Source organism: Bison bison, unplaced genomic scaffold (assembly GCF_000754665.1).
Source record: "Bison bison bison isolate TAMUID 2011002044 unplaced genomic scaffold, Bison_UMD1.0 scf7180017860456, whole genome shotgun sequence".
Classification (NCBI taxonomy): Eukaryota; Metazoa; Chordata; class Mammalia; order Artiodactyla; family Bovidae; genus Bison; species Bison bison.
Genome location: NW_011491028.1, coordinates 234,538 through 243,787, shown reverse-complemented (window position 1 = coordinate 243,787; position 9,250 = coordinate 234,538). Strand labels below are relative to the sequence as shown.

General features: G+C 37.6%; 1 pseudogene; it reads left to right on the top strand.

Moving 5' to 3' along the window:
• Positions 1-8,053, top strand: part of LOC104982777 — an 88,438-nt pseudogene extending 80,385 nt beyond the window's left edge.
• The last annotated feature ends 1,197 nt before the right edge of the window (positions 8,054-9,250 follow it).

The window sequence follows — 9,250 nt, the reverse complement described above, 5'->3', positions numbered from 1 at the left end:
GAGAATCCCAGGGACGGGGAAGCCTGGTGGGCTGCTGTCTACGGGGTCGCACAGAGTCGGACACGACTGAAGTGACTTAGCAGCAGCAGCAGCAGCAGCAGCAGCAGCATACTCTCTTTCTATGAGACCATCCCAACATTTCTACTCTAGAGCACTTTAATAATATTCTTGCCCTGGAATGCTCACCTTCCACCATAGTGACTTCCAACTTTACTCATATCTCAGAATGTAGCTATGTGAATAATATAACCACTTTTTTACATATGCAAAATGAGTCTTGGCTTTCAGTTCGGTTCAGTCACTCAGTTGTGTCCGACTCTTTGCGACCCCATGAACCGCAGCACACTAGGCCTCCCTGTCCATCACCAACTCCCAGAGTCTACCCAAACCCACGTCCATTGAGTCAGTGATGCCATCGAACCATCTCATCCTCTGACATCCCCTTCTCCTCCTGCCCTCAATCTTTCCCAGTATCAGGGTCTTTTCAAATGAGTCAGCTCTTTGCATCAGGTGGCCAAAGTATTGGAGTTTCAGCTTCAGCATCAGTCCTTCCAATGAACACCCAGGACTGATTTTCTTTAGGATGGACTGGTTGGATCTTCTTGCAGTCCAAGGGACTCTCAAGAGTCTTCTCCAACGCCACAGTTCAAAAGCACCAATTCTTCAGTGCTGAGCTTTCTTTATAGTCCAACTCTCACATCCATACATAACCACTGGAAAACCCATAGCCTTGACTAGACGGAACTTTGTTGACCTTTGTTTTGGCTTTACAGAGGGTCAATAATTGAACATTATAAGATGTTTCTGTAATCCCCTCATTCACTCTTTATTTATCAATTGTTCCCATCCTCTGAATCATTTCTCTTTAATTCCAATTTTATTATTTTTGTCTTTAAGTTTCACTCACTTTTATGGTAAACATTTTTGGTAATATTTTTCATGAAGGATAAATTATGAAAATAAATGATACAAAGTAAGCCATTGATGTGTTACATCATTGGGATAAATGATGCTAGGTAATTTTAGAGCTCTAGTTTGATAAAAGTCGCTAACTCAAGCAACAAGGCTTAGCATTAAGGTGTTTTAAATTGTTATACATTCAGATTTAATTTTAGAAAAGTTATGATCATGGAATATGCATCAACAAAATAAATTGATAAATTATCTTCATCTCCGGCCAACCACATTATATAATTTTCCAAGATGTGAATTTTAATGTAATGCAGGGAAGCTTTATTCTCTGAGCTATCTGTAATACTTGTTATCAGAGACAGATCTTGTCAGCATTTTGATTTTTATTATAAATTCCAAACTATTAACAGAAACAAAAAAGTCAACACCAATTTATAAAAGAAGTAGGAGAAGAGGAAAACATGTATATTTCTACATATTTTGGAGTCATTCAAAATGAAAAATAATTTTCTCTGCAAGGGCAAGACAGAAGTGGGTGTTTTGAATGCATATTGTTGAGATAAGCAAACCATTTGGTTCTAGAAGATGGGGGCTATATTGAATGATCGTGTGCATGTGTGTGTGCTCAGTCTCTCAGTCATATCTGACTCATTGTGGCCCCATGAACTCCCTGGCCCACCAGGCTGCTCTGTCCATGGAATTTTCCAGGCAAGAAGACTGGAGTGGGTTGCCATTTCCTACTCAAAGGGATCTTCCCAACCCAGGGATTTATTGACAGATATTTATTGAAGTTCTATCTCTGTGTCAGGCACTGGGATTACAGCAATGTACAAAACTGATAAAAATCCCTGCCCTCATAGAGCTAAACTTCAAGGTGTAGTAAATGTTATAGAGGTAAATGCAGACTGTTAAAAGAACCCATTCAACATAAACCCAATAGTTGTCTAATCATTTGTTCAAATATCTCTTGGAAAGGGCTAGGAAACTGACTTCCGCTATGTTTCCTCAGGAGTGAGTTCAGGCGGTAGTAGACTAGAGAGCCTGCAAATGATGGAGTAGGGTTTTGTTTATGCCTGAAGACCCTGTACCTTGCAATTATATTTTTTGCAATGTGTAACCACCACATTGATGAGGTGCACTTAAGTTAGTTAAGGATGTCTCTTGCACAAACCTAGACTGGAATACATACAGGAATGTGCTGGCATTGCCTATATGGATGTAAGCATGCTTCAAAATGGAAAAAAAGACAAACTTTTTTAGCATAATGATGTATAGAAAATATATAAGACAACAAGGGAGTTGATCCTTGAGAAAACTGGCACAGTTTACTGATATGTTTTGTTGTAGTGAGGGATAATTATTAGGAAACATTTAATGAGCACTTATTCCATATGGGCAGTTTTAAGCCCTCTACATGTTCTAGTACAGGTGTGGGATATCTATGTGTGAATGTGAATACTAGGTGTAAATAATCTAACCTCATGTATTCTTTGAAAACCACAGAGATACAGATATTGAATAACAAAATGGGAAAAGATGACTTCTAAACGAAAGAGATGAGATGAATCTTATAGAGGATATGATTGAAGCTGAAACAATTGAAAGCAACATAGCTTAAAAAAGCTAAGAACTGTTTTCATTAACATGACTGCATTCTAGGAAATTCTTGCCCCAGAAAATAAAGTTACAAATAATTTTTTTGTTTGCTTTAAGAATGTCCTGAAAATCTACAGATCGGAACAAAAGACTACTCATACAGCCTTCGTCAGTGTAAATAGCTCCCTTTCCAGAACAAGAGATCACTCAAATGACTATTCAAATGGCTTTACCCTTCAAGTATGGCTTCATAATCCTTGCCTTACCTTATCAACAATCCTACCATTTGCCTATCCTGAAGTTTGCCCTGTCCAATCAGACCCACTACCTCACATTGAAAGACATACTCTAAAATTAGTCCAGAGGATCAAACATATCCACTTTGGCAGATACTTTGAACTGAAGTCACTTACATAGCAAAGGACATTTGCAGATGTAATTAAGGTTACAGACCTGGGGAAATTACCCTGGATTATCTTGGTGGGCCCAATCTAATTACAGGTGTCCTCTGTCTACGGTCAGAGGGAGATGTAAAAATTGAAGAAGGGTCAAGAGAAATGAAACTTTGCTGGCTTTAAAGACAGAGGAGGGACTTCCCTGGTGGTTCAGTGGTTAAGACTTCATCTTCCAGTGCAAGGGGTGTGGGTTCGAACTCTGGTCAGGGAGCTAAGATTCCACATGCCTTGGGGCCAAAAAACCAAAACATAAAGCGGAAGCTATATTGCAACAAATTCAATAAAGACTTTAAAAATACTTCAAGTTAAAAAAAAAAAATCTTTAAAAAAAAGAGACAAAGGAAAGAGACCATGAGCCAAGAAATGTGGGCAATATCTAGAAGCTAGAAACAGTGGGGAAACGGATTCTTTCCTAAATCCCCCAGAAAGAAACACAAGTCTTTCAACACCTTGCTTTTAGTTCAGTGACGACCATGTTTGACCTCTGACCTATAAAACTATAAAGTAATAAACTTGTGGATTTTTTTAGCTATAAAATTTGTGGTGATTTGTTATGGAAGCATAGAAAACTAATACATGGTACAATGTAAAAGTTCATCATTTTTGTGTATTGATATCCAATAGAACCAGCGACACCTTTGTTAAGAAGACTATGCCTTCCCTATTGATTTACATATTTGTTGAAAATCAATTGATCTCATAGATATGCCTATTTCTGGACTCTTCTTTACATTTCATTAATCTACATATGTATATATGCATAGTGTTATTATAATACTAACATTGTAAAATATAATAAGGATTTTCCTACTTATTAGAATTAACAGAAGCTAGGCATAATCTATTCTATTCATCTTTTTATATTACAACTATCATTTTTATACTTAGTATAAATTTTCCTTTGGGGTATCATTAGAAACTCATGGTCTTTTAAAAATTCAGTGAGTTCTAATTTAACATGATTATTATAATTTTTTATTATCAAATTGACTCAACTTGGTTAAGGGAACATCCTTAAACTGGCCTGTTTTGCTTGTTTAGAGTTCCCTTTAATGATCCCAAGAATATCCTGACTTTCTTTAAAAAAAAAAAAATTCTGAATGCTTCTCATTTTTTTCCTGCTGCAAGACATGACATTAACTATCCTCAGAAACCTCAGTTTCCTCTAGAAGAGAATGACATTAGAGATCAAAGTACGGGCCCAGAGGTGGGTTTTATAAGCATGGTGGTAAGCAAAAGTGCTTCTTCTGTGGCTGCACTGGACGGCCACAATAAAGACTGCTTTTTATGGCTCGCATTGGTAGTTTCAGTTTAACACATTCTGTCATTGTACTTTACTTATTGTTGTATGGTTCCATCAATCACTAAGACTTTCCTCACACTGGCACTTCTAACAAAACAAAACAAAATAAAAGCCAGAAGTAGGATATCATTTTTCATCTTATACACTGGAGATTAAGAAGATTGATGATGCTCAGTGTAGGCCAGAGGGAAGGGAAACAAGACATTCCCATCAACTGCTGGTGGTAGTATAAACCGGTATTACATTTTTAAAGAACAAGTTGGTAACATCTACTGATAGCAAAACACTTGTTGACTTAGAAATTCCATTTTTAGAAATTTTTCTTACATATAAACTCATATACAAGTACGTATGATTACTGCAACATTGCTTGACATAGTATAAAACAGGAAACCATCTAATGTCATCATGAGAGGACTCATCAAATAAATTATGGTTCAGCCATAAGATAAAATGCTATGGAACCACTAAAAAAAATGCATTTCCATGGAAAAATGCCTAAGATACATTTTTGGGTGAAAAAGTAAGCTAAAGAAAAGTTAGTTTAGTTTGATCCCTTGTGTGTGTATGTGTACATATACACATATACACATACGGATCATATAGATATACATGTTTGCATTCTAACAGCAAATGTCGGGATATACAAGAAACAATGGTTTTACCTTAGGAAATTTGAATAGGGAAGATCAGAGAGAGGAAGACTTTTACTCCCTTTTTAATAATCTTTTGTAACAGATTAAATATAACACTTTAAAAAATACTGTCAAATTAAAACAGGGAATAGAAAAGAAGGTTGTGATTACAGTGTAGCAACTTTCTAACAAAGAATTAGCTAGTGAAAGATGCTTTGGAATCTTATTAAGCCTAGGTTGAAACATGAAGACCTATGACATTTATTTACTGGAGATGGAATCCATGGGAAAGAGCTATGATGGGAGAGCTTATATTATCACTGGCATGTGGAATAGCAATGCACCAATATTTCGGCACTTAGTGAAGAAACTCCAAAAGATAAACGAGTATATATGACTGTGGCAAAGGACATGGTAGTCATGGAGGCAGGGGAGGCTATCTATTTTCAGCTGGAGACAGCTGTACATGTGTACCCTGCAAAAGAGTGTTTGTGGCATTTTAGGAGAAACCCTTTTACTTCTTCACAAGATTGAAACAACCTGAGGGAAAAAGCCGTACCAATGCAGGAAATCCATGAGGTGGTAAGTTGACAGTGCAAGTCTGAGAAGGAGGAACCAATCACTTCTGTTGGTGGATGGGGTCCAGTGTCACCGTAGGAGGATGAAGCAGAAGAGGAGAGTGATAATGAACTCTCAAGTGTAACAGGTGGTGTGCCTAAGGACTGTCCTGAGACGATCCTATATTCTTGGGGAGAATTGTTAGGAAGATGGTACAGTAACCTTGGTGCATAACAGAAAGGGCTATCTGCTGTGGGAAAGAGTGGTGTTCCTGAAGCATTGAAGGAAGAGGTAATGATAAGCAGGCTGCCATGACAACCGGGCAATGCTGGATAGATATCAATTTCTTATCACAGTGAACTAAGCCTAGGAGAGTGATATTCATCACACATTTCTTGCATATAATTAAAGATACCAGAAGACATGGCCAGGAATTGCTCTACAAGATCTGCAAGGCCTACTCTATGATGAAGACATTCATCAAGAACAGTTTTTTCTTGCTGCTGTATCGCTGCAGCATATGCCAGAGGAACAGTATTCTGTGTTTTGGTGAAAATCAGGAATGACTATTTATGAGACTTCTACAAAAACAGCTTTGAAGACCATCACTGCAAATTCTGTCAGTTAGAGAGACTGTCAAGGGCAGTCACTGGACCTGCACAATCACTTTTCTGATCTGAACCTGGAAGCTCATATGTATGAACCCCAGTGGCTTCTGACTCCTTTTACTGTCAAGTTCCCACTCTGCATGGTCTTCTCTAACATTGACTTACTACTTTGTGAAGGATTGAACATAATCTTTCATGTAGCCTTGGCTCTCCTAAAGACCTAAAAGAGAGATTTTCTGTAAGCTGAATTTGAAGGTACTTAGAAGGAAATGGCAACCCACTCCAGTGTTCTTGCCTGGAGAATCCCAGGGACGGGGGAGCCTGGTGGGCTGCCGTCTATGGGGTCACACAGAGTCGGACACGACTGAAGTGACTTAGCTTAGCTTAGCTAAAAGTTCTTCAGAGCTCAGCTTTTTAGAGTTAATTAGAGATGGCAGAGTAGGAGGGAGGCTCAAGAAGGAGGGAATATATGTACACATATAGCTGATTCACATTGTTGTACAGCAGAAACTAATACAACATTGTAAAGCAATAATTCTTCAACTATTAAAAAATTAAGTTATTCAGAGATACAAGGCAGAGAAAAATGTAAGAAGGTTAATGGAGCAGACTTGCAATATTAAGATATCAACTAAGAAACTGAGGAAAAAAGAGAAAGGATATCAATGTGAGAGTCATCTGCAACAGGAAGACCCAGTGGATCTATAGTTTGTATATTTGCAGGTAACTCTCCTCTTGGGTTTATACTAGGAATCTTCATAAGCTGAGAGAAAGAGAGGGAAAAGGAAAGAGAGAAAGTGGATATCAACCACCTTCAAAAATGAGAAAAAAGGAAAATGACAAAGTACTGGTTTAGCTGTGCAAGGTCACATCCTAATCTACTTTAATCTTTTCCTCCATAGTATATTATATCCTTCAAGATCCCAAAGAAAAGCAATGATTTAGTCAAATATTTGGTTAAACATAGTAACTAGTTATATTTGTTCAACTCTATCACTAATAGTGTCAAGTTCCTGCTGCTGCTGCTGCTGCTAAGTCACTTCAGTCGTGTGTGACTCTGTGTGACCCCATAGGCGGCAGACACCAGGCTCCCCCGTCCCTGGGTCAAGTGGAGAGCACTCTAAATGTCCAATACTTAAATTTTAAAACAACTTAAAATGTTCATTGCCTCATACCAAGCTTCACATTTATATGATGCATAAAAGTTATAAATGTCTGTAGTACTTCGAAACATTTAGTGTTGATCAATTTGCAAAAGTTTTTAAACAATTTAAAGAACATTGCCAAACAAGCAAAGTGTGCCTGATGGACTAAAAATGAATTAGAAAGAAAAAAACTGAAATGGTAGAAAAAATTTTTAACACATTTTTTTGTTGTTACTTTTCTTATATGTACTTTTTTTCATATATTATGAAAGCAAGGCATAACATTACAATAGAAAGCAAAAAGAATACTATGAGCCCCCTAATTCTGTCTATCCACAGATATTAATAGTAGAATTTAACAATGTGGTAGAGCTTTGTTCCTAAACACACACTTCTCTTTCCTCTGAACACAATTATCTTTCATCCTAAGGAGCCCTGTCATTCCTGTCACCAGAGTCTTAATGTTATAGTTTTTAAACCTGAAGGAGGAGAAGGAAGGCTGAAGGATCCAAAAGGAGCATAGTATAAAGAGGCAAAATGACTGAAATGAAACTTCATACTTCACAGTTTCGCTTTGGATTAATTCTGAGGCCTAAAAACTACCACATAGCTACTCAATAACTGTTTGTCAAACAAACAAATGTGTCAACAAGCAAAATCGATTTAATACATATCAATTAATATTTAATGTTCAATTTCTCATAAGAATGTTATTTCTATCTTCAGGATAAAAATTTTAAACAGCTTTCAGTTCCTGACACATTTTTCTTGGGCCTGACACTGTCTCTTTCTGTTTCAGCTCTGTTGTATCACCATATCTGAACCAACCACTCTGAGGTAACTAGCACGTTATCACTTTACATTTTCCTCACTTCCTTAATCCTGTAACAGACATGAATATTTTGTTTAATCCAATGCACTTCAGTTGTTGCTCATGTGAAGAATAGATACCTTATCATTGGGATTTGGTTTGAGGGCATTCAGCTCCTGACATATTTATCTTGGGCCTGACACTGGCCCTTTCTGTTTCAACTCTGTTGTATCACCATATCTGAACCAACCACTCTGAGGTAAGTAGCACGTTATCTCTATCACAGTAACTGGCCTGAATATTAAGAATCTAGAAATGCCTTTAAAACACAAAGCAGCCATTCCTTATCTATATCCCAAATCATCAAATGTTTTCATATATTCTCTTTAAAATTTTTAAACTTCTTTAAAAATGCTTTATTGTATTCACACGTAAAAAAGAGGATAATAAGTAACCCAAAATTAAGCACCACTGCTTCTTACTTCAAAGAATGTCCTTTAGATTTCCTATTGTTTGCAAACTGTATATATATAAAGTAAAAGTGAAGTTGCTCAGTCGTGCCCAACTCTTTGTGACCCCGTGGGATTCTCCAGGCAAGAATACTGGAGTGGGTTGCCATTTCCTTCTCCAGGGGATCTTCCAGACCCAGGGATTGAACCCAGGTCTCCCGCGTTGCAGGCAGACCCTTTAACCTCTGAGCCACCAGGGCAGACATATATATAAAAAATACACATCAAATACTCCAGTAGGAACAATAACAATTATTTAAGAACTTCAATAAGTAATACTTTTGCCTAATGTACAATGTAACAATGTTCATTATAAAGAAGTTTCTCCCTTTTTAAAAACATTTTCATTTATTTATTTTTGGTTGTACTGGATCTTCACTGCTGCGCACTGGCTTTCTCTAGTTATGGAGAGTGGGGGCTCCTCTCTAGCTGCAGTGCACAATCTTACTGTGCTGGCTTCTTGTGTTGTGGAGCGCAGGCTCTAGAGAGTAGTTGCGGCACACAGGCTCAGCTGCCCCACAGTATGTGAAATCTTCCCAGAGCAGGGACTGAATCCTGTGTCACCTGCACTGGCAGATGGAATCTTAACCACTGGATCACCAGGGAAGTCCATGAAGAAGTTTTAACACGGAGGAGAACATTCCCCCGCAACCCCAGAAACTTTAAGAAAATATATTATTCTTCAAGAACATTTACGGTTTCTGAATGTTTGACTTTC